This window comes from Notamacropus eugenii, chromosome 1 (assembly GCF_028372415.1).
Source record: "Notamacropus eugenii isolate mMacEug1 chromosome 1, mMacEug1.pri_v2, whole genome shotgun sequence".
Taxonomy (NCBI): Eukaryota; Metazoa; Chordata; class Mammalia; order Diprotodontia; family Macropodidae; genus Notamacropus; species Notamacropus eugenii.
In genome coordinates this window covers 295,401,332-295,426,352 of record NC_092872.1, presented here as the reverse complement: position 1 = coordinate 295,426,352, position 25,021 = coordinate 295,401,332, and the positions used below count along the sequence as shown (strand labels likewise).

The 25,021-nt window shown below is 37.6% G+C and overlaps 1 protein-coding gene across 10 annotated transcripts in view; it reads left to right on the top strand.

Annotated features, from left to right (window-relative positions):
- The window catches only part of SIPA1L1 (signal induced proliferation associated 1 like 1), a 314,212-nt gene that overhangs the window by 40,737 nt on the left and 248,454 nt on the right, over positions 1 to 25,021 (top strand). For all 10 annotated transcript variants that reach the window (XM_072629234.1, XM_072629230.1, XM_072629229.1 and 7 more), the window contains exon 3: positions 24,125 to 24,188. The gene's annotated coding sequence lies outside the window, so the exon portion shown is untranslated. The remainder of the gene's footprint in view (positions 1 to 24,124; positions 24,189 to 25,021) is intronic.

Genomic DNA, 25,021 nt, shown 5'->3' with positions numbered 1-25,021 from the left:
TTTGTTGAGTTTAAGTGAAAGGGAGTTAGAGTAAAAGCAAGAAAATATCTCTAGTAATGTGCTTCATTTGGATATAGCTAAACCCTTGACACTCACTCAGTGGATAGAGTACCAGGGCCTGGACTCAGGAAGACTCATTTTCTTGAGTTCAAATCCAACCTCAAATACTTACTAGCTGTGTGACCATGAGCAAGTCACTTTACCCTGTTGACCTCACATTCCTCATCTGTAGAATGAGCTGGAAAAGGAATAAGAGATGAAACTTGCTGGAATGTGGACCACTTATATGAAGTGCTTTGAAAATAATCCTCGCCTCCCATGCTTTTTGATTTACTTTTAATAATTTTCTCTTTCCACATTGTTCTTGCTTCCAGTGGTATGATTGCCTGTAACTCATACTCTGTGCTTCTGGTCTGTTTCTAATATGCTATGGGTTTGGAAACCACATAAATAATAATACTTGTGCACAAAATAATGATGCATGGATTAAGTGTGAGTCTGATAGATTTTAAAGTGAAGTGTTTAGGCCTCCTAGAGTAAACATTATGACACCTTTCTTGGATGCTCTGAGATCTTTTTGTTTACTTCCTTGTTTTTCTGCTGTATTCTAGATATGCAAAATTGTTGGTAAAAGATCTGCATAGGTGAGATGTTACAATGCAATCTGGGAAGTGTTTACAATTGTAATATTTTAAGTAAATACAGCAGCTGGAGTGAACCTGGGTTAAAATGTTGACTTTATTATTTGCTGTCTTTGTGACAGTAGGCAAGTCAACTCACTCTCTTTTGGCCTCCTCATCTGCAAAATACATAGAAGTGTTTTAAAGTTCCTTAAGCGTAATTCCCTGTTCCAGTGATCTAAAATGTTCCTTTAAAACCCAGTGCAAGGAGGTTGAAATTTCTTTTAGTAACCGTCTCTCAAAGCAGTTAATTTGTTAATACCCTGTGTTGCCCTAAAATATTTTCCTTGAAATAGAATGGTTTTCTCTAATAAAGTGGAAGCAATAGACTTCAGAAATTCTCTGAACCTCTTTTCCACCTCCCATTTTTCTGATGAGCAAACTAAGGCGCAGTGAGATTAATGTGGCTTGCCCAGTACTATACAGTGGTTAGGAAAGATTTTGACCACTTCTGTCCATCAAGTCATTCATTTAAAAAAGTCATCTCTTTGAGTCAAATACATGGATTCAAACCCTCATTGATGTTTTCCTACCTATATGATTGAGTAGACTAGTAAGCCATTTAACTTTGCTAGGCCTTAATTTTCCTAGCTATAAAATAAAAGAGTTGGACCAGATAGAGTTTGAGGTTCCTTTCAGCTTTTTGTCTCTGAGCCTCTGATATTATGATCTGCTAGAATATAGTCTAGGAATGAAGTCCTGCAGTAATTTTATTCACTAGAATTTGCCTTAAAGCTCGGGCTTAAAGTGTTGGCTTTATTTTTTCAGACTTCTTTTGTATTATTCCATTAGTCTCTGTGAAATTGCTTGCTTTTAACAGCTACTAGTTTGATTTTTTATCAATTTTTAAGAGAAACTATTATCTCCTCTCCCCCCAACAGTAATAGTAAAGTGTTTTGCTCCAAGTTCTTCAAAGGAGCAGATTTTTCTATAGTGGCTCCTAAGTATAATTTAAGAAGTGTCAGTCCTTAATGCTTTTACCTTTTCATTCATTACCAAGATCATACCAACCTTTCAAGGGGTAGCTAGGTGGTGCAGTGGATAGAGCACCAGTGCAGGAGTTAGGAGGACCTGAGTTCAAATCTCACCTCAGACACTTGACATTCCCTAGCTGTGTGACCTTGGGAAAGTCAATTAACTCCAATTGCCTCATCCTGGTTCATATCCAGTCATCCTGATGAATATCTGGTCACTGGATTCAGATAACTCTGGAGGAGAAGTGAGGCTGGTGACCTGCACAGCCCTCCCTCACTCAAAAACAAAGTCAAGTGTAAGTCTTGTCATTATTTCTCTGATGGCATGGTCTTTTTTGGCAATGAAGGATGAACACACACACACACACCAGCCTTTCATGTAAGGTTGTGATCTTTGCTTTGCTACTTAATAATCCAATTTAATGATTTGCTTTTTAATTTGATACCTAGCAAATATTAGAAGATGGAAATATTTCAGATTTCTATGTAATTTATATTATGATTAATTAAAATGAAGTTGAACATTTGTTTTAAGAATTCAGTGTTTTCGGTGTTTTTTTTTTTCAAAGCAACTGTTTTCTGAAAAGGCTCACTCTAAAATAGAAAGTGAATTCATTGGAGGTGGAAAGTGCTTTTGAAAGCAAAACCCCATTCTAATGACTATTGAATTTTGTGTGAGATTTATAATCCTAAGGTTTATTAGTTCTTATCTTTACCATTGAATTTTGGGATGAAATGTCCTTGTCTGTGAAATGGGGCCAGTGACATTCCATAAATCTTGGAACTGAGAGGAAACTTGAGATTTCTGGTTAAGCCTCTTGCCCTTCAGACAGATAAGATATCTTCATTGTAGTAATGATGCACCTGAGGCCTAGAAATATTATGGTTTTTAACTAATAAGCAGTTATTTCAATCTCAGTTTCTGAATAGCACCCTTCAGGGAAAAGGCAGCATTCTGCCTTCTCCATCACTTATGTTGGGGGGAAGGAGTGTATGTTGGGGGGCTCAGTTGAGTGTAGATGGGAGTGGATAGAAAATCTAAAGGGAACCTGGTTCTTTGGGGCAAAACCTTGAGTCACAGCCACAGAAAGGTGATCCTTAGTATCTGACTCAGCTCTTGTTTTCTGTGTCAAAAGAGTTGGAAATAAGGTTCAGACACTTAATCTCTAGTTACAGTCATAGGTAGTATAGAGTCAGAGGCTCTTGTCACAGGTGGCAAGCAGGCTGTGTGGAAGAAAGAAGAACAGGACAGGGGCAGGGACGCTGGGTGGAGTCAGGTATCCAATGTGTGGAAGGCGGAGTTATAGGGTTTTTAATTGAGTTAAGAGGTGTTGAGGTTAAAAGTTAAGGGAGCATATACCTGAGATTGGTTGTGGATCTTGGTGCAACCTGGTGCTTACTCATGATGTGGGGAGAGGCTAGGGAGGATTGGTAGCTCATCAATATAAAAATTCCTTCTGGCTGGTTGGAAAAGGGGCTTTGGGATACTAATGCTGTCCTTATTCTGACAGGCGTACTCATGGGTTTTATAAGCTTCCTGGGGGCTTCATTATGTAGGGAATCAGGAAGGCTACTGTGTTTTTTACAGCCCTGGAGTAGAGTAGAGAACAGGGTTATTTGCATCCTTCTCCTCATCATGAGTCATGCTCTGTTTTCTCCCTTTGCTTCACTTTCATTTCTCAGCGGGGAGTTTGATAAATAGAGCTTGTTCAACTCCCTGTGGTTGAATATACTGATGATGCCTTTCCTTTCTATGTTTTTGTTAGAAACCTAACAAACCTAACCTACCTAAGCTTTCCCCTCTCCACTTTTTTCTTTCCCTTTCTTTTTCTCTTCTTCCCTTCCTTTTTCCCTCTCTGCCTTCTTTTTAGCCTGTGAGGTGAAGTTAGGTGATTTTATAATTGATATATTATGTTGCCTTTACAGGGATAGGTGCTGGATTTGTGATTTCTTTGATATAGATTACTCTAAGATTAGGAAATTCCTTCTACCAATTTAGATTAGTCAGCATCTAAACTGCAATGTGTAGTCTTAGGAGAGTTGCTTAGAGCACCTAGAACAGCCCTTAATTTCAAGACCTTGGATAAAGTGAGCCAATACTTAAAGGTAGAATACCATTTTAGGGATGTTAATTTGATGGTAAAAATAATGCTCATAATGTTCTTGAATGAACAGAATCACAAACATGCATGTAAATATTCAGGTACATTTGCCAAAGTTTATTAAGTTCTTACTATTTGTAAGTGACTTTGCTTGGTGTTGGCAAAACACAGGTAAAAACTAAAGAATTCATGGAGAGGTAGGGGGAAAAGGAGGGGAAAAATCTAAGATACATGGAAGTGATGTAGAACGCTGAAAACAAATAAGAAAAGCTAAAGAGTTCAAGGGAGAGAGGGAAACATGCAGAGAGTTGCAACTCTTATTTTATTTTAAAAATATTTTGATAAATCTTAAGATGTGATTGTATTCAGACTAGTAAATGCAAATTAATTTCAGATTTCAAGGAAGTACTAAAGATAGTAGGATTATCGGGAGCAACTTCCTGCTGGAGTTGGAACCTGAATTGAACCTTAAAAGGGAGGGTTGAGAGCATGGAAGGGGGTCCATTTCAACGTATAGAGGTTAGTCTGTGGAAAGGCATAGAGAGACCCGAGAGTAGGGTTGTTGAGTTCACATAATAGCTAGTAATAGTTTGACTAGAAAGCAAAGTATATGAAAAGGAGTAGCGTGAAATAAGTCTGGGAGTAGGTGGGTCTTTAAATGCTAGACTGAGAATTTTGATTTTATTCCATAAGGAATAGAATATCAATGAAATATTTTGAGCAGGAGAGTGACATAGTCAAATATGAAATTTAAGAATATTAGTTTGGTAGTATTATAGATGGTGGATTGGGGAGGGGAGAGACTAATTTAGAGGTTATTGTAGTAATTAGGTTTCTTGATTCCAGGTCCAGTGATCCTTTCACTGGTCTTGATGATAACATCTCCCTCACATGATTAGGTAGCTAGGCAGCACAGTGAATGAAGAGTAGGACCTTAGGTTAGGAAGTTGTTCCTGTGACTCAGTCGTGTCCAACTCTTCATGACTTCATCTGGGGTTTTCTTGGCAGAGATACTGGAGTGGTTGCTCTTTCCTTCTCTAGCTCATTTTACAGATGAGGAAAATGAGGCAAACAGGATTAAATGACTTGCCCAGGGTCACATTCCTAGTAAATGTCTAAGGCTAGATTCAAACTTGGGAGGATGAGCTTTCCTAACTTCAGGCCCAGTTCTCTGTCCACTGTGCCATCTAACTGCCCTGCATTAGGAAGACTTGAATTCATATGTGGTTTCTGTGTGACCTTGAGCAAGTCACTTAACTTTGCTGGCTTCAGTTTCCTCATCTGTAAAATTGGGATAATAGTGCCACTTACCTCTTAGGGTTGTTATCAACATTATTGCTTTGTAAACTTTCTATATAAATGCTGATTGTTTAGGCAAGTAAACTATGGTTTATTCAGTGCCTTTGTCAGACTCTGTGTTAAGTGCTGGGGATACAAAGAAAGGAAGAAGACAGTTCCTATCCTCAAGGAGCTCACAGTCTAATGGGGGAGATATCATGCAAAGACAAATCAGAAATAAATTCAGACTGAACACAGTAAGATGAAGGCTTTTTGCAGAAGGTGGAACTTTAACTGAGGCTTCTAGGAATCTGAAGAAGCTAAGAAGTGGAGATATGAGGAGGGAATTTGAGGTATGGTACACAGCCAGTGAAAATGCCCAAAGTTGAGAGTTTTGTTTAAGGAACCGGCAAGGAAGCTTGTGACATTGGATTGAGAAGTGAATATATGGAGGAATAAGATATGTGACTTATTATTTATTAAGTGCCTATACTGTATAGGGGTGTGTGGGGGTGTGTGTGTACATGCTCGTACATACACAAACATCCATATATACACATAGCTTTGTTTTAAAATTTTTAATAGCATTTTATTTTTCCAATTATATGTAAAGACAATTTAACATTCATTTTTATAAAATTTTGAATTCCAAATTTTTCTCTCTCCTCTTCCTAAAATGGTAACTTGATCTAGATTGTATATATGCAATCATGTAAAACATATTTCTATATTAGTCACGTTGTGATAGAAGAAACAGACCAAAAAAAAACACTAAAAAGGAAAAGAAAGTGAAAATAGTATGCTTCATTCTATGTTCAGAGTCCATCAGTTCTTTCTGTGGATTTGGATAGCATTTTCCATCATGAGTCCTTTGTTACTGTCTTGGATCACTGTATTGCTGAGAAGAGCTAAGTCATTCACAGTTGATGTTCACAGTGTTGTTGTTACTGTGTACAGTGTTCTTCTGGTTCTAAGCACTGGGGATATAAAGAAAGACAGAAGATGGTTCCTCATCTCATGGAACTCACAGCCTAGTGAGAAGCAATATGCAAACAGTGTACAAAAAAAAGCTACATACAGGGATAAGTTGGAAATAATCAACAGAGAATGCTTTAGGTTTAAGAAGAATCAGGAAAAGCTTTCTATAAATGTGAGGTTTTAGCTGAGACATGAAGGAAAGCAGGAAATAGAGATGAGACATGGAAGACAGCCAGTGAAAATGCCCAAAGGTCAGAGATGGTGTCTCTAATTCAAGAATCTTCGAGAAGGCCAGTGTTGCTGGATTGCAAAGTACCTATCTGATTGCTGTAAGGTGCAAAAAGACTGGAAAGTGATTGAAGCAAGGAGAAGTTATGAACAACTAACTTTATTTGGCAGAAAATTTTACATTTACATGATCTTGTAGGCAATAAAGAGTCTCTGGATTTGATTGATTTGGGGTGTATGTGTGAGAGAGAGACTGTGTGTGTGTGTGTGTGTGTGTGTGTGTGAGAGAGAGAGAGAGAGAGAGAGGAGAGAGAGAGAAGAGAGAGATGGTAAAACCTGCCCTTGAGTTTGACAGCTGAGTGGAGGATGGACTGAAGTGGGGAGAGACTTGTGGCAAGGAGACCAACCAGCAAGCTCCTATAGTAGTCTGGGCATGAAGTGTTGAGGGCCTTCAGCAGGATGGTGGCAGTGTCAGGAGAAAAGGGGACATAGATGAGAGATGTTTATACAGACAACAGACCTTGCCAACAAATTGGATAGAAGAGGGTAAGAGAAGGTAAAAGAGGATGATATCTGGGTGATGGTGGTCCTCTTAGCAATAATATGGAAGTCAGGAAGAGAGGAAGGTTTAGGATGAATGATAAATACAGTTTTGGACACTTCCAGTATAAGATATCTGTGGGGTGTCCAGTTCTATCTGATGAATACGCAGTTGGAGAGGCAGGACTAGAAGTCAGGAAAGAAGTTAGACAAATAGATTTGAGAGTCAGCAGAGATGACAATTGAAACCTTAGAAACTCTTGAGATCACCAGGTGAATGTTATAGAAGGAGAAGAGAAAAGGGCCCTGGACAGAGCCTTGTTGGGGAGGAGGGAACCTCATGTTTGGCAGATATGACTTGGATGAAGATCTAGTAAGAAGACCTGGAAGGAACAGTCAGACATGTATGAGAATCAGGAAAGGACAGCATCTTGAAAACCTAGAGAGAAGAAAGTATCAAGGAGAAGAGGGTGATTGACAGCATCGAAGGATGGAAAGGTAGGAAGGGCCCAGTCATGAAGGGCTTTAATTTAAAAGCTGCTGCTGCTGTTTTTGAACTTAACTGCATCCAGGTCATCTAAGCATTCTTATGAGTGATTGGCATGCATGCAGAATAGACTTGCTTTGATTCAGTTCAGAAGGTATTCTTTAAATGTCTTATGTGCAAGGCACTGTGCCATCTGTGCTTTGGGGGTAATGACAGAGATGTAGTCACTGCTCTTTAGGAGCAAATGTTCTAGAAGGGATGATACACCCATGAGTAAAGTACAAGATAACTTCCAGGCAGGCCGACCTCCCTACCAAGAAACTACTGCTTCTTCACCTCTGCTAACTGACAATCTCCAGAGTTGCCTTATACATGAATGAAGTCTTTTTTGATGCTCCCCCTGGAAATCCCCTGCCCTCACCCCACCATGACTTCTCTGTAAATTACTTTGTTATTTACTTTATGTATTTTGTACCTACCTGGCCTACCTATTGCTTCTTCTGAGATAATGCAAAGCATTTTGACTTTGTATCCCCAGCACTTGTGTCCTTGCGGGATACAGGAGAGGTGATTAGTAAAATACCTTTTGGTTGATTGATCAGGGAAAGACTTCTTCATGAAAGTGACACCTGAATTGATCCTTGAAGGAAGAGAAGAATTTTGAGTGGAAATTTCAGTTTTGTTAAAATTTTTAAATTTTTAAAAAAACACCCATTACCATGGTGATATAGCTAAGTTATTTTCAGGGATAAGTGAACATTTTTGGGTATGGTTTTGTTTTCATAAGGAAAAGGTTTATTAATTTAGAAGCTTGTTTTTCTTTTATCTATTGAAGTTTTATAGCTAAAGGTGATGGTGTCAGAGAGGTTATACTTGACCATTTAGTTCAAATATTATACTTATATAAAAATTCCCCTTACATAGCTAATTGCCCTTGTAGAGTAGTGGGGAAGGACACTTAGTCAAATAGCTGTTTCAGTCTCTTCTGCTGTTTTTGATACGTGCCTGTGGTTCAGTCATCCCCACCTCCCCAAACATTTTGAGGCACTTCTGAAGCTGTAGTCACAAAATTTGATGTTATTCAAAATTTTACATCTGAGGCTAAGAGGAGTGTTATCGAATAGTTGATTTGATCTGGAAAGGTCGCCCTAGCTTTCATCTAGCTCTTTTCTCTCATTTTATAGATGAGGAAACCAAAGCCCAGGACCATACAAGTACTCAGCTACAAAGTGGGGATTAGAATTCAAAGCTTGGTTAGTGTGCCAAATTCAAGGTTCTTTGTACTGTACCATGGTGCATTCCGCCAAATACACAAGGAAGTGTATTTTCTAGGGTGACATAGTATTTTCTTATTTTTGGTTGTGTGACCATTTTCCAGAAAAGGCACCAGATCTAAAGGGTTTCCAGGATCTATGCTGTTCTATCCAACTGAGTCCTAGAAACTTAAAAGAGTAGTGTGAGTTCAGTCCTGAGAATGTTGTATTGTGTAATGACCTTCCTTTCCATACAATAAGGTAGAGACTCTGGGGAAAACAGACCTGGGGTATATGATCTTAAAAACATTTTTGTATAATATTTTATTTAAAATATTTTGGTAATTATTTTAAATGTAACTTGTTTCTTTTGTAAGTCTATATTTTATTTGTAAATTTAAAAGCATTATTCTAAGAAATGGTCCCTATACTTCACCAGAAAGTCAAAGGGCTCCATGGTACACAAAAGGACTAAGAATGCCTACTCTGAGATCCCTGCTTTGGGGAGTTAACTAGTTACCTAGAGCACTTACATCTTAAAGCTATGTGGGATTTGAACTTAGTTTAACCAACTCTGAGGCCAATTCAATATCTGCTAAGCTTCCTCTGGTACTAAGATGTTTTTTGTTGTGAATGGACACTATAAGAAATACAACTGGAATCCCCAAAGGATGGTCAAATAATAAAGAGCTTATCTTTATTTGCTGTGAAATGTTCTTCTTTTTTGGTATTTGTATATTAATAGTTATCAGATTTATTTTGCTTGGTGGCCTGGAGCAATGAGTAGATGCTGCAAAAAGATAAACTTAGATTTCAATAAGGATTGTCTAAGAATCGTTAAACATTTATTAAGCACTCCCTATGCTAGGCACTGTGTTAAGCACTGAGGATACAAATTAAAAAAATAGTCCCAGCCCTCAAATTGCTTATATTCTGTTGGGAGAAGACAACCTAAAAAAGGAGGGGAAAAGGAGGAGGGGTGCTTAGGGAAAGTACCCAGTGTTTTGAGAACTGTGCTCCCACCTTAAATGAAGATTTTAAAGAGTTCATGATTCTGTTCTCCAGTCAGAGGGACTAGGGCTAGTGATGGGGTGGAGACCCAAGGCTGATGGGATCTTGCAATATGAAGAGATTTTCCCAAGTATAGAAGTTTGGTGGAAAAGTCAGCTAAGTCTCAAAGTAGTGCAGGCTCTGGAAATACTGGGTTACTACTTGAAGAGTTTCAAGCACAAGTTGGATTTAAAAGCCTCTCAGTTTTTTTTCTTCCTGTGATTTAAAAAAAAAAACAACTTTCTGAAGAAACTAGAACAACATTCCAGTCAGCTCTACTACTCAAACAGGTAAACAGTAGATTAAGAGCGTGATATTGAATTGGGTACTATGCTTGTAGTCAGGAAGACATAGCTTCAGATCCTACCTTGGGCAGTTTACTAGCTGTATGATCATCAGCAAATTACTGAACCTTTCTGTGCCTCAGTTTCCTTATTTGTAAAATGAAGTGATTGGACTCCTTGATCTCTAAAGATCCTTCTAGCTGTAAATCTATGATCCTCTGATCAGTCACCTTGGTGAATTCTCTTTCTTGATCATCAATAGAGAAAGGCAAAAAAAAAAAAAATCCTGTTTTCTTATAGTTCCTCTTAGCAGCATTATATCACATTTTCCTTTTAACCTACAGTGATGTTTCCAGGAATGGACTTCAAGTGAATAATTAATATTTGTTTTGTTTAACATTTTTAATAGGTGAGTGCTTCACATTATTCTCCAGGACTTTAAAATTTTATAAAAGAAAAATAAATTTTATAACAGCATTTAGGGAAATGAAGTTGCTGTGACCTCAGTATATGAAAATTACAGCGATTGGCTGCCAGTTCTACTTCTAAATTACTAAAATGTTTATCTTGGGCAATTTTTTGTTCTCTGAAATAGTTTTGTGTAGCCTCACATTTTTGCTTGTTTAAAAATCCTGTTGAAATTTAGAGATGGTTTTAAAAAGTTTTAATTTAAAAACTTTTATGTTCAAATGAGGGTTTCTGCCACTTGTATAGCAAATGTTCCCTGGATGCTTGGCAGGGACTCCTTAGGCTGCTTGTGGGAAGCCAGTAGTTCTCTTCATTGCCGTCTCTGGCAGTGACCAGAATGTGGGTGGAAAGTTCTTTGAGGGGTTTTGTTTAAGCCAGAGAACTTCTATGTATAATCTTAGTGGGTCATTGTAATGTAATATATGTAGAGACACCTACCTGCCATTTTTAGATGCCAAGTTACAGATAAATACATTTGAAAGAAAAATTTTAAATTCAAAAATTACTTGATCAGATGATGGAATTTACCTTCATATCGTACAATGATAAAAGTTAATTCTGTTCACGTTTGGTGCCAAGAACAGATGTACTTCTTTTTAAAAAGCAGGCAAAGTCAAAATCAGAAAGCTTAATTTATAATCACATATACCATTTCTGGATATTTTCTTTCTGATTGAAAAAAACGAGTCTGTATTGTGTAAAAAAGATATAGTTAGTTACCCCCATCATTTTAAATCAAAGAATCGTGGGGATTACAAAAGAAAGAAGGATGTCGTTTTTTCCATAAGTAAATTAGTAGGTAGTTGAGATTTGAAAATGAAAACTAAGAAACATTGCTACCATGAATGTAGGGCAGACTGATTATGTAAAGGTTGAAATACTGAAGATTTGAGTGATGGAGTAGAGTAGGATTAATTAGGAAGTGTGAAAACTTTTTTCATCCTGGATTTTGAAGTAAAGAAATTTTATGGACTTTCGAAGCATGTTGTAAGAGAGGAAACTTTTTTGAGGAGTGGTATTGCATCAAGTTTATATGAATGGCATCAGATCTTGTGAAATAGTTATGCTGTTAGCTCCTCCTCTTTAGGGCTATAATTCTGGATCAAGTCAAATTGTAGGCTCCATCAGGTGATGACTTTGTCTTCAAAGTAATTGGACCATAAATTTGGAGTTGGAAGGGACCTTAAACATTATCTAGGCCACCCCCCTTATTTTATAGATGAACAACAGATGCCAGCATAGATGATGTGTCTTGCTCAGTGTCGTGATGGTAGTCAATTTCACAGTGGGGATTTGAATCCAGGTCCTGTGACTCCAAATACCATGCTTTCCCCACTGAACCATGCTGTTGTTTTGTAACTCAGAATCTTTTAAGAGGGAAAAAAATCACTTAGACTAGAATCCCTGTATGCTTGCATTGCTTAATGGAAAGAGCAGTCTATTGGCATTAAAGTGTATTCTCATACTATCTGATTGAGTTTTACAGGTCACTTTTCCTTTTGACCCCCAGGTCCACTTGCTTTAAAATAGGGATAATGAAACTTGCACTATTTAATTCTCAGAATTGTTGGGAGGAATTTTTGATGATTCTTATTATAAGGAGGCTAATGGGGTGGTCTGTGATCTACAATGCTCCCTAGGTGTAAGACCTTAAAATCGGTCACAGTGGGGTCTACAGATTACAGTAACATAAATACCCCCCACAGTGTCCTACATATCCCTGTGTTTTTCTCTCCCTTCCACTCTTCACACTACTAGGTCTGAGTTTCTAGAGACAGAACCACCATCACATGGTTGCATTCAAACTCTCTCAGGGCTGTAGGGGTAACCTTAATGAGGTTACACATACTTCCTCCCTTCACCAGAGCCTTCATCTGGAGTTTTCTGTCTACATAATCTGCCACTCACCATAATGGCACTTTTAGATCATAAATATAACCTTTTACTTTATAATAAGGCAAAATAAATAATATAGATGCTAATATACTAAAGCAAATATGTAATAAAATATATCACAGCACATATAAGCCTAGATCACACTCTCCCAGCAAATGCACTTAGAAGCTTTGGTGGAGTGGACAAATAGATAGGAACCTGGCTTGGAAAAATGAAAAGGAAGACTTAGGTTTAGGGCAGCTCACAACTCTAGTCTTCAGTGTTACCGATCTTTTTTGGAACATCTATACTACACAAAACTGCTTCTCTCTTCACTGCTAGACTGTTGATCCAATGCCATGTGAAAGTCTAGCCTACAGATATGGAGGGCTATGATGTGGATTTGGCAGTTCACTTTAGGGCTATGGAGGATCACCATGGGGAATGGAGTTCTTTCTCATTCCCTTCAGTCATAACAGGCACTGTTATTACCCAATCCTCATTATGTTTTTTTGTAGTAGGTCTTATAGGATTCAGTGAACACTGACCTAAACGAACATACCAAGAGAGACAACGTGTACACAGTTGTACACAAATAATGTGTGAGTGTTTTCTAGCCAAGGCTGAGGAATCTGTGGCCCTCTGACTGAATCCAAACTCCACACAATGAATCCCCTTAATAAAAGGATTTGTTCTGTAAAACTTGGACCCACTTAAAAGGCTGCACCCAAAAGGCCACGTCCAAGGACCTAGAAGACCACTTGTGGCCTAGAGGCTACAGGTTCCCCACCCTTGCATCTAAGTACACTTTTATAAAGCTGGCTGTTCATGTAAATATAAATCTGCAGCACTGAGCATCCCTGGAAGGATAGCACAGAAAAGGAAAGAACAGTGAGATGAGAATTGGTTTCTGGTCTTGTCCTTGATTCTTTGATGGTTTTCAGGTGGTTATAGCGGCTCAAATGGTTGCACGAAGGGAATAAGGACCCTAACTCTAGTATCAAAGTAAAAGATAGTGAGTATCACAGTGCTGAGCTTCATGAAGTTGCCCTGAGATATAACTCTTTGCTGGTTCTAAGGAGAGAAGATTTAGTCCTCTTCTCTTCCTCCTCAAAAAACTCCCAGAGCTTCACTCTCTTGGTACCCTAATTCTTTTTCTTATATAAATGCTGTGTCCCAAAGGTGTCTTATTCTTTCAACCAGTCCCAATTCATTTCCTTTCGTCATCATATGATGTTATCCAGTGGCTCAAAAGGGCTTCACTTAGACCTAAATTGGTTAAGGTTTGTGTGTGATTCAAGAAAGGCATCTAGATTCTAGTTTGCACCTTTGCTTCTTTGTCTCAATCGAGAGGTGTGTTCTTACCTGACAAAGGTATGGAGAGGTATAGAGCATCTTGATAGTTATATTAATTGGGAGGAAGTAGGAAAAATTTGTAAAAATTTTAATTTAGTATATTAGTAATCAACTTAATAGTAGAACCAGTGGTTAAAAGTACAGTCAGTCCACAGCATTCACATGTTTTAATTTTTGAGACTTCAAAGATTCGTGTGATTTCATTAGTAACCTCATTTTCACTTTTGCATTGGCAACTGTGCACATTTTCAGCTATGCTAGTAGAGAAAAAAAGTGAGAGGTGAGATGCATGCAGGCTGGTATCTTACTGGGCATTTCACAGGTCCTGTTCACTCTAACATTATAAAGAGTTCTCCCTGCATTCTTTGCATACTTTCATTGCCTTTAAAACTCAGTTTTGTTAGCAATTATGTCCCCAAAATGTAGTGCAAGTCCTTTGAGCTCTAAGCCCTAACTTCTGTGGGAATATTTGCAGCACTTGTAGGCTGCAGATTTGGTGTTAACTATTCATTATATCTACAAAAAGGAGCAGAATACTCATAACAGTGTTGTGAATCTGATCTAGAAAGTTCTAACAGAACCTCTCAAGTGCAGATGAGGGAACTGAAAAAATGGAAAAGCAGTTAAGTTTGTGGGTAAATGAGATGGTGATGTGGTCGAGGGAGCATCCCCTCCCCACCATTTCCTCCCTTGAGAGTTCTGAGCCAGGACTGGGGGCCAGGGACTGAGGCATGTGTTTTCATAAGGAGTACAGTTCAACCACAGAGCCAAAAAGAGAGGTTAGAGATGGCAGGTTGCCCCTTTCCCTTTTTTACCTCAGGGTTCTTCTGACACTGCCAGACCTGCCCCCTCCCAGTCCAGTCAGGAGTTGCTTCTCCTCCCCCTTCATTTTATGGGTTATTTCATGGTTACAATGTTAGGAAAAGATCATATCATCAGAATTAATATTTTGTTATAAAGAATTGTGTGCAGAAAAGTGTATTTTTAGCAATCTCCAGCAAAAGATAACAGTTTTTGGTGGTTGCAGAAACCTACCTGCCTCCCCCCCCCCCCCAATTTCCCATAAGTTCACCATTCATGTTTTTTAACCTTTGAGCTGTTTTCTAGGAACTATTACCCCATGAAATTTGAGGATTGACTGTATATTAAGTAAAACCTCACCAACCTTAACTATTGTGGGGGACCATTCTAAATTAGAAATTGAATCACTTTAGTTCTGAAGAAATATAGCTTTATCACTTTAAATGGCAAGTTGGAGCAGCTCTGGTTCTACCTCATACTTACCAGATGGGAAAAGATGATAAAAAAGGAAAATGATAATTATTGGAGGGGAATGGAGGACAGGTAGAATCTGTTGTATAATTAATATACACGGTTGGTGGAACTGTGAATTGGTCTACCCATTCTGAAAACATCTTGGAATTACAAACTCAAAGTCATTAAACTGAACAAAGAAGTTTAGCAACATCATTACTAGACATAAACCCTAAAGAGAGCAAAGCAAGAAGGTATAAAATTGAAAATTGATTTTAATTCTATTTCCAAGGCTTAGTCAAGCTAGATTTAATATTCCCTTTCCCAATTCCTCCCCCTGGTAAACTTCATCCACCACCCACATCCCAGTGAAACTTGCCTAAAGGTCAAGCTTTTGTCTTGTAATTACCTCCAGCTTTGTAACCCCATCCATCTTCCACTTTCCTGAGAAACTAGGTTCACCTCAAACTTTAAGCCCCATTGCTTGAGAACCTTTTGTTATGTGACTGAAATCTCAGTCTTGATGGTTAAGGGGATTTTAGAAAGGGAGATCCAAATGATGTAATCTCAATTTTGGATATGTCATCAATAGCCAATCCAAAGACACATCTGTGTAGCTTTGCCATTTTGCTCTGGCCATCTTGTTAATTGTTATAAAATACCTTGTCATCCCTCACTTGGGGTCTCTGGTGCTATTGAGTTAGCCATTGAACTACTTTGCTAGATTTGTACTCTGCTAATAAACTGATAACGCTCAGAACTTTGAGCTTCAATTTACCTTAATTTCAGTCGCAACAAGGATACAGTGGAAACTGTGAAACTCTTATCACCTCCTTAATTCTAGAAGCTAGACCCCTCTGGCCAGTGCCACACTGTTGGCACATAGTGAACTTGCAGTCCGTTAAAACGCCCTGATCTTTTTCAGGCGCCCTTCTCTCTAACCACGCCTCTTCCCCTAACCTGTACTTGGTTTTTTAAACCTAAGTGTGAGGCTTTAAATTTATATCTGTTTGAGATATATATGTATACTTGTTTGATTTCATCTTATTCCATTCACCTCAGAGCTTTAGCTTGCCAAGATCTTTTTGGATCCTGACTTTGCTATCCAGTGTGCTAGCAGCTGCTCTCAGCTTTGCAGATTTGATGCCTTCGTCCAAGTCACTAATAAAAATATTACCTCTGGGCAGAGCCAAGCATAAAATCCCTGGGACGCTGCAGTGCAAACACCTTGCCAGATTGAAATTGAGCCATTAATTCTTGAGTTTGACTGTTTTCCCAGTTGTGAAACCATCTGATTTCATTATTATCTCAGCCAGCTTTATGATCTGGGACACCCTGGGGGTTCCCGGACACCCTTTCAGAAGGTCCACAAGGTAAAAACTATTTTCATAATAATACTAAGATGTCATTTGCCTATTTAAATAGTTCTCTCTTGTCCATATCTGTATGAGACTGGATATTATGAATATGTTTCAAGGAAAACAAAATTGCAACAGATTGAATGCAGTAGCAGATATAAGAATTTGGCTTTCTTCTATTCAGCCAGACATTAAAGATATTTACAAAAATATGTAGAATAATGACAATCTGATCACTGATTTTTTTGGAAATATAGTTATTTTTCATAAATATGTTACTTGTGTTAACATAGTAGATTTATTATTATAAAATGCATTAGTAAATATTAAAAAATTTAAAAATTTATCAGTTTTAATTTCTAATATTGATAGAGCCAGGGTTGTGCTGGTAAATGATTAACAACTAGCTCTCAAAAAACCCTCAAAATCTCAGGAGAGAATTTTAAGTTTAATATGCATTATTAATATTCTTATACATCTAGACCACATGGGTTCTTGAGGTGCCTGGTTCCTCACTCTTGGTCAATGGTCAAAACAACAATTCAGGCGGTGAGGCAGCTCAGTGCTGCTGGCTTAATCATGCATCTGGATATAACTGACATCAGAAGTTCTTTGGGGTCTTCAATAATTTTTAAGATGTAAAGGGGTCTTGAGACAAAAAAAGTCTTAAAACTGCTGGTCTAGTTCGCTCCATCTTAGGCAAAAAAATAGTATGAGATAATTGATCAAGTGCTTTGCTAAACTCTAGTTAAATTCTGTCTACAGCCTGCCCCTGCTCTACCACTGGGAAAGGAGCTGATGGGTGTTAGGGTGGATGAGGGAAGGAGGGGTTTAGAGTATCTTAATGTAGATCATTAGATTATACAATCAAAATAAAATTCACACTAGAAGAATAGAAGGAAAAAACCTGTAAGGGAGCACTAACCTTTTGAACTTAACCTAATGAGATCAAATTTATAGGAGCACCACCTTCTTAGTGCTGATAATAGCTGACACTTAATATAGTCAAAACACTTTACCAACACAATCGCTTTTGAAGCTCAAAATAACCTGGTGTTTAGGTACTAAAGTAATTGTTACCATCTTACAGCTGAGAAACAGGTTCATAGAGGCTTATGCCCACGATCATGATATTATTAAGTATCAGAGGCAGAAATGCCTGTGGTCTTGTTTTCAAGTTCCTTTGTTATACTTGGGTCTCCCTCTCAAACTTTGGGAAATCAGGTTTATGATAATCAGTGTAGTCACTTATCAGTCAGTGATAGGAAGTAAGAGTAAAATGTAAAGATAGGCATTACTTATAAAATCTTAAAGTACATGAGGTGGTAAGAAATGAAGTAAAGCACTTCAGTAGTAAAATAGAAAATCACAAATAGGTAAAAGAAAGTCCTATTAAAGATCTACTCTTAGGTCTCACTGGTCTTGGGTGCTCTAAGTTTATGCTGCTGTAAAGACTTCTGGGATGGTTTAGCCACTGTCTTGTCTCAGTACCATCCCAAGGTGTGCAGAGCATCACCACCAGAAGTTTATCCAGCCAGTGTCAAATTCAAATAAAATGGGGGCCACCAAACCATACATGAAGATTCCTGCAGCTGTATATTGACTTAGAAAACCACCTGTTAACATTATGTTCTATTATATTTTTATTTCTTTTTGTTGAATATTTCACAGTTATAGTTTTATTTAGTTCTGGTTGTACTCTGAAGTACAACCCTAGTGTTTGATCTCTGTCTTAGGGCATGCAGTTTTTTGGCAGTAGTCATACATGAAACCATTTACTGAGGTATGGAGGGTTTATGGTCTGCCTTCATGGTAGGGACTATTTGGTTTCTTTTGTTTTTCAGTCCAGGGCCTAGCAGAGTGCCTGTTGTAAACTGGGCACTTAGTATATGCTTGCTGAATTGAATTCAGTGAAGCCCCTTGGGGATCTTTGGAAGTGTGTAAAAGAATACCATAAAAGAGAAACATCAAAGTCATATTCCAGGAAAGAAAGTGATTAGATAATGGAAAGACCATACATAAAAGGAAAGTGTCATTTCTAACAGTTGTTCTTTTGAAACTTGAAAAAACCGGCTTTCCTTATGTCCCTTTCCTCTTGTTTGGATTGAAGCTGCTGCTTTATGTTCCCCCTTCTGCTAATAGTATACTGCTGTGGTAAGGAAGATAATTGACCAGGTGTTTAAAGGTAGCTTAATCTAAGTGACCGTTAGGTAATCCTTAAATTCATGTCCTTGTCTCAGGACATGGATGCCTCAGTCTAGTTGTTGTGGAAAAGTTTTGGACCTACCAGAGACTCTGATCCTCCTCTACTTAACTATGCTACCTTCTCTTGCTGTTTGCTGATTGTTGATACCTTGCCACAGTGAGAAGATGGAAATGCTCTATAAAGACAGTGGTTTCCCTTAGTTGGCCGACTGCCTGAATCTCTGAGCAAATCTTACCTGTTGAAATAAGTAAGTGGTTTTTATTCCAAAAGCTTATAAGAAGCCATGTCCTTTTGTCATCAGTATTTTGCATGTAGTGTTTGAACACTTCTTTCAGTGTTGTCAAATTAGTGATTAAGACCTGTAGGTTTTGTGTGTGTGTGTTTCCATAAGGTATATAGGTTATATAGGTCTGTAGATTATTTGTAGTCTCATTGGATCATTAATTTAGAACTGGAAAGAAACTTTAAAGGCTATCTCAGACAAGCCCCTCATTTTACAGACGTGGGAAATTAGTCCCAGAGAGGTTAAATACTTGTTCAGGATCACATAGGGAGTAATTAATACAACTGGGTTATGGACCCAGGTCCTACTGACTCCCCAGTTACTGCTCTTCCTCTATGTCATGCCAAGTCTGTATTTTGAAATTATTGTTGCTGTTCATTCATTCATTTTAGTCGTGTCCAGCTCTTCATGATACCATTTGGGATTTTCTTGGAGTGGTTTGTCATGTCTTTCTCCAGTTCATTTTACAGATGGGGAAACTAAGGCAAATAGGATTAAGTGACTTGACCAGGATCACACCACTAGTAAATGTCTGAGTCTTGATTTGAAGTCAAGACTTCCTGACTCCAGGCCCAGTTCTCTATCCATTGTACCACCTGGCTGCCTGATATATTTTGAAGCAGAGTAGAATTTAGTACTTTTAAAAAAAGCTCATTGTTACTGATTTGATACTTAACAACTTATAAACTTTGATTTTTTTTTTTTATGTGAACTGACTATGGGCCCACTTAATAGTAGCGTTTGATTCATCTTCCTTATGCATATGTGCTTAAGCCATTTCTTAGATTTTGTGCTTCTGAGCTGGAATAAAATTTAAATGGCGATGTTCAGTATCCTACCCAGATGGATGTTGCTGCCAGAATGTTCATGTTGCTATGTTTTTTTTTTCGTTTTGAACAGAAAGCAGCCAACTCAATAAAATGCAGCCAAACAACTTGTGTGGGTGCTTTTAATTTTCCTTGAGAGAACAACAAAACAGAGTAGATCCTCCTTTAAATGACCTCAGAGCTGTTTTGCTTCTCATTTCGAAGTTCTTTTGTGGTTCAGTGGCAATTACATATTCAAGTGTAGGATATCAGTCTTTTGGTAGTGTTCAAGACCTGGAGAAGATAACTTTGAGGCTTGTTCATCAGACAACTTTGTCCTTAACTTGAACTTAAATCCTTGTTATTTATTTCCCCAATGATATTTTGAGCCCCTTGTAGAAGATACTTATGTGTTTGAAGCTCACTTTTTTAACTTCAGGTAGAAGTAGATGGTCCCTAGTCTCCTGGTGAAGGTAGAGAGCCATCCCTCTGTGAGCATTTTATCCTTCCAGAAACACTCAGAATTCACTTTTTAAAAGACAAGTTAGCACTTATTGGGTGCATAGCATTATGGCTTTCCTGATGTTTATTTTGTGTGTGTATATACATATATGTCATGTGTATACACACAATAGTGTGCACATATGTCTGTACACACATATTTTAGGGGAGTGAGTGGTTAACAAGTACTGTATAACGAAAGCAAATATTTGATGATGTATATGCATTTAGATAACTCAGGAGTTCTGGTTTAGAGATCTGTCCTAACACCTCTTCCTATTTAAGAAAGAACCTAGGGCTTTAGTGTGTAGTTTGGTGCCCAGAGTTGATGTACTAGAGTATGATGCTCAGTTCTAAATTACATTTTAATATAATTAAAAAATTATAGAATGTAGCCAACATGGTTACAGCCCATTATTAAAATATTATAGTGTAGCCAGTATGGTTACAGCCCTGGAAACATCATCATCAATATGAGCAACAGGTAAAAGGAGTATGGAAATTTATTTTGGAAAAGATAAGTTTCAAGAGGACATGATAGAAGTTTTCAAATATACAAAGGACTAGAATGTGGAAGATGGATTAAATTTATTATTCTGTTTGGTTTAGAAGGACACAATTAATAGCAGGGGGTACAAGCTAAAGTGGGCAGCTGGGTGGCACAATGTATAGAGCCTGAAATCAGGAAGCTGTGAGTTCAAATTCAGACTCAGGCACTTAGTAGTGGTGTGACCTTAGGAAAGTTGCTTCACCTTGTTTGCCTCAGTTTCCTCATCTGTAAAATGAGCTGGAGAGGGAAATGGCAAGCCCCGCTCCAGTATCTTTGCCAAGAAAATCCCAAATGAGTCGCAGAGTCGAACTTGACTGAACAATCAGAACAAGCTAAAGTGAAACAGATTTTACCTCACTAGGCATATTAGAGCTACCTCATGAAAGTGGAAGCCTTCCCCACTATGGGAGAGTCACTATATCCTAGTTCCTCCCTTATTGTACTGTTCTCTAGGTACTGAGTTGGGCTTCACCCCAAAGTCCAAAGCTGCTGAGATTAGGTTAATCTTGCATTTAATTTTATGAAGTTCTTTCTAGTAATGTTTGTCGGTATAAATCCCTGGTTCATTTTAACCCTAAGTGAAGGTACAGGGTGGGAGCCATGAAGGAGGTAAAGAGCTTTCCTCTAATAGGTTATATTCTGTTTTGCAGAATAAGTTATTTTTGGTTATAAGTATTTCCACCATCATGTTCCAAGATTCCTCAACCCCTTTTTTGGATAATTGTCACATAGTTTCATATGATCTTGAATGGAGTTTCACAGCACTTGAGCACCTCCACTTCTGGCTGCTAAGAGAAAGATTCAGAAGGATTGTCTTGCAGGAAGGAGTTCTGAATCATTTTTGTGTCATGAATTCCTTTGGTAACACAGTAAAACTGATGATGGAGAGAGGCCATCTCTAGTTGTCTTGACTTATGTCTTGCTACTGGACTCCAATGATTGTGATGATGCTTAATGTCTTTGCACTGCTTTGTCTTAATTAAATCCAATTCAGTTGCAAGTCAAGACATCACCCTCCTGATGAACAGCAACAACAAAATTGGTGTACTCGTTTTAAATGCATAAAATTAAATACATCACCCAGTTATACTGAAATGAAGATGCATTTTTCCCAACCCGTTTTACAGGCACTCTGAAATAGAATCAGTGACCCAGGGTTTTTATATTATCCTCATCATTTATACAGCACTTTAAAGTTTGCTGCGTACGTTATCTATGTCATTTGATTCTCATAATTACCCTGGGAGGCTGGTGCTATTGACAGCCCCCTTTTTAAACATGAGGAAACTGAGACAGAAGGGAAGTGTCTTTTCCAGGGTCACAGCTGGAGTCTGTTGTCAAATTTGAATTCAAGTCTTTCTGATTCTAAGTCTAGATCCATATGACTTGTTTTATTGTATCACAGTCATCTTCTGGTCCCTGCTTTAGTCTGGCTCTGGGAAATCAACCTGCATACTCTTTCACACCCCACGCCCCTTTCATTAATATGCCTTTTGTCTGTTTTCTACAAGTAACTTTTTGATTTTTTTTATCCTATTAAGGAATTTTATTAACTAAAAACACTTTGGTTTATATATTTGTTACCTCTTCTTATCTTTCTTACTATACCAGGGCACATGGGGGAAAAAGTCGTACTAAATTTTAACAAAAACAAAATGAAAATTATTTAAAAGAAAAGAAATGCTGAAGCTTTTTGGGTGATTTCTCTCAGGAAGTCATTGCTATCTAGATGTAGACTGACTACTGGTGACCTGTGGTATTAGGGACTGTATGATTTTATTTGTGCAGTAGAGAAAGGGAACTAGAACCTTTTACAAGTGTGCCAGTCAAGGGAAAGTAGACCTTTTAACAAACCAAACATTAGTAGGTTAGATAAGGCTAAACATAAGGGTTGATAGAATTCCATTGTATCTGGGAGTACACTAATGGATTAATCCCTCACTCTTGCTCTGTTTATATATAATCTTCCCTATTCTCTAACCCAGGCACCTATTCTAATCACTTTGTTATTTTTTCATTTTTTGCCAAAAGTAGGTGTTTGAAAATCTTTTTTTTCTGCTTGAGTTGTAATTAAAATTTTGAGATAATTGACATAACTCTTTGATTCTTGTCTAACTTAGAAAAATATTTTTAAAGTTCTTAACATACATATACCAATGCACATGGAAGCATATTCTAACATACATTTCAGAATTGTGGTACTTCCTCATTCTCATTAATGTATACCACTTTTACATATGACAGAAAACTTACATGGTAGATGTTTTAATGCAAACTGTGGGCTTAAGGGAAGAAACATGAAAGAATTCCAAAGAAAATGACAGTTCCAAATGAGGGAAAGAATTACTTAAGTTAAATTCCATGCAAGCATATTAAAACAGCTAATTCAACCAGGGGTAAATTCAACCCATGAGTCCCAGAAGGGTTTCTATCTGACACTCCATCTGGGTTATGAAAATGAGAAGCTTTCTGTCAATATTATCTGGGGGATGCTTCTTTATTGGTGAGCAGGCTTACATTCTTCATGTTTTTAGGTCACTCTGCATTAGAAAGTGTGCCCCTTTTAATGGGTTATGTGTGGGTAATTAATCCTAAAAAGGACTTCCCTGCTCAGTTCGTGTTTTTGTTATCCAGGGCATTCTTATTTATAATTTTCTCACAGGATACAACCATCCTTTAAAATAATGAAACTTTGAAGAGTACTGTAAGAGAGATTCTCAAAGCAGCATTCTGCCAGTCCCATTTGCTGGTTTTAGATGAAATGTTTTTTTAAAAAAAGCCCAAACCCCAGATAATTTAAATGGTCTACAGAAAATAGAAAAGCATTTAATTTGATTAATATTGATTTTGTTTTTTGCAGTTTGTAGGACTGTAAAGATTAACATGCTGGGAGAGACATACTAATTATGAAATATGTTCAGAAAACAGGGATAGAGTAGTCTAGATTGGTTAAGAATATGCATTTTAGTACTGCTTTAAATTTTGAAACACCTTTTATGGCATTGTCTTCTGAATTTTCTTTTGTCAAGTCAACAAGCATTTATTAAGTGCTTACTATGTTCCAGGCATTTTACTAAGCTCTGGGGACACAAAGAAAGGCAAAAAACAAAACAAAACAAAAATCCCTGCTCTCAAAGGACTCACAATAAGACCTACTTTAAAGTTCTCTAATGACTTCATCAGGTTTTGATGAAAAGAGATTATGTTGGTCTTGTGTAACTCTCTTGGGCTAGTGGGGTTGTGTAGGATATTCCGATGCTGCCCATCTCCCTCCTCTCCCCATCTGCACATCTGTAATGACTTTAATTTGTACTTTTTAAATGTACTTCCATATTTTGTATTATAGTTATTTGCATATGTGTCACACCCCCTTACTATCTATCCATCAGTCTGTGAACAAGCATTTTTTTAACCAGCATACTATGTATCAGTCACTGGTTGTGCTACTGGGGATTTTTAAACAAAAAGTGAAACCGCCCTTGTTCTTAAGGAACAAGTTCCTCTCTGTGGGAAACAATAGGTAGCCATATAATATAGACATAGTTAAAGGTAAGTGGGTTTTTTGTTATTGTTGTTGTTAGGGGATTATTTATTTTTTATTTTTTTACTATAGGATTCAGGAAATATTTTCCTCCTGTAGAAGACTGTTCTTGAGCTGAGCTGTGAAGGAAACAAAGGTGAGGAGGGTGTGTACTGTGGGAAGTGATGGATGAGCTATAGTTCATTAGAATGTAAGTCTCATGAAGTCAGGGATTAATTGAATTTTACCTTTGCCTTTCCCTTAGCACCTCCTCTCATAGTCCACAATAAATGGCTCCTGAATTGATTTTTTAAAGAAATCTTCCTGATTTTTCCCTCTTCATATGTAAAACTTTTTGACTGATAGTTTTTGAATGTGTTCCTCTTCTCCCCGTCCCTTTGCTGCCAGTTATTCCCGTCTCATGAAGAATTAAAAAAAGGAGAGAAAAGCATCAAAAACTAATCTACTGAGTCAGTATACATAGTGTTCCCCAGCTATAGACCCCCATCTTTGTGAAGAAGGGAAGGAGGTTTATTGTCTCATCTTCTTCTGGTCAAGCTTGATCATGAATATTATGCAGCATTCACTTTCTTTTTTTTGTTATTATTATTTGTTCATATATAGTTGATCATTAGAGTTCTGCTAGTTTTCAAAAAATAGTCATTGTGTAGAATAAGAATGTTAGCAATTTGGGTTTCAGAAATAGAATAGATTGACATTGCATGCTGTTCTTTTATGGTCATCCATATATGCCATGTGACATTTCTCTGGATCAGAGAAAATCATACTTGTATAGCAATTAGTTACTAGCTTTTGTGATCCTGATTACTATTTAATCTTATAAAGTAGGGACTTAAAAATAATTTATGCAAGGTCTTCTTAACCCTTTGTTTCCTCTTTATAATTTTCTTTTAGCCATGGCTCTTGCCATGGAAAGCATTCAGACTTTCCAAAGAGATTACCTGAAGTACAGGTCACATGGCTGGGTGG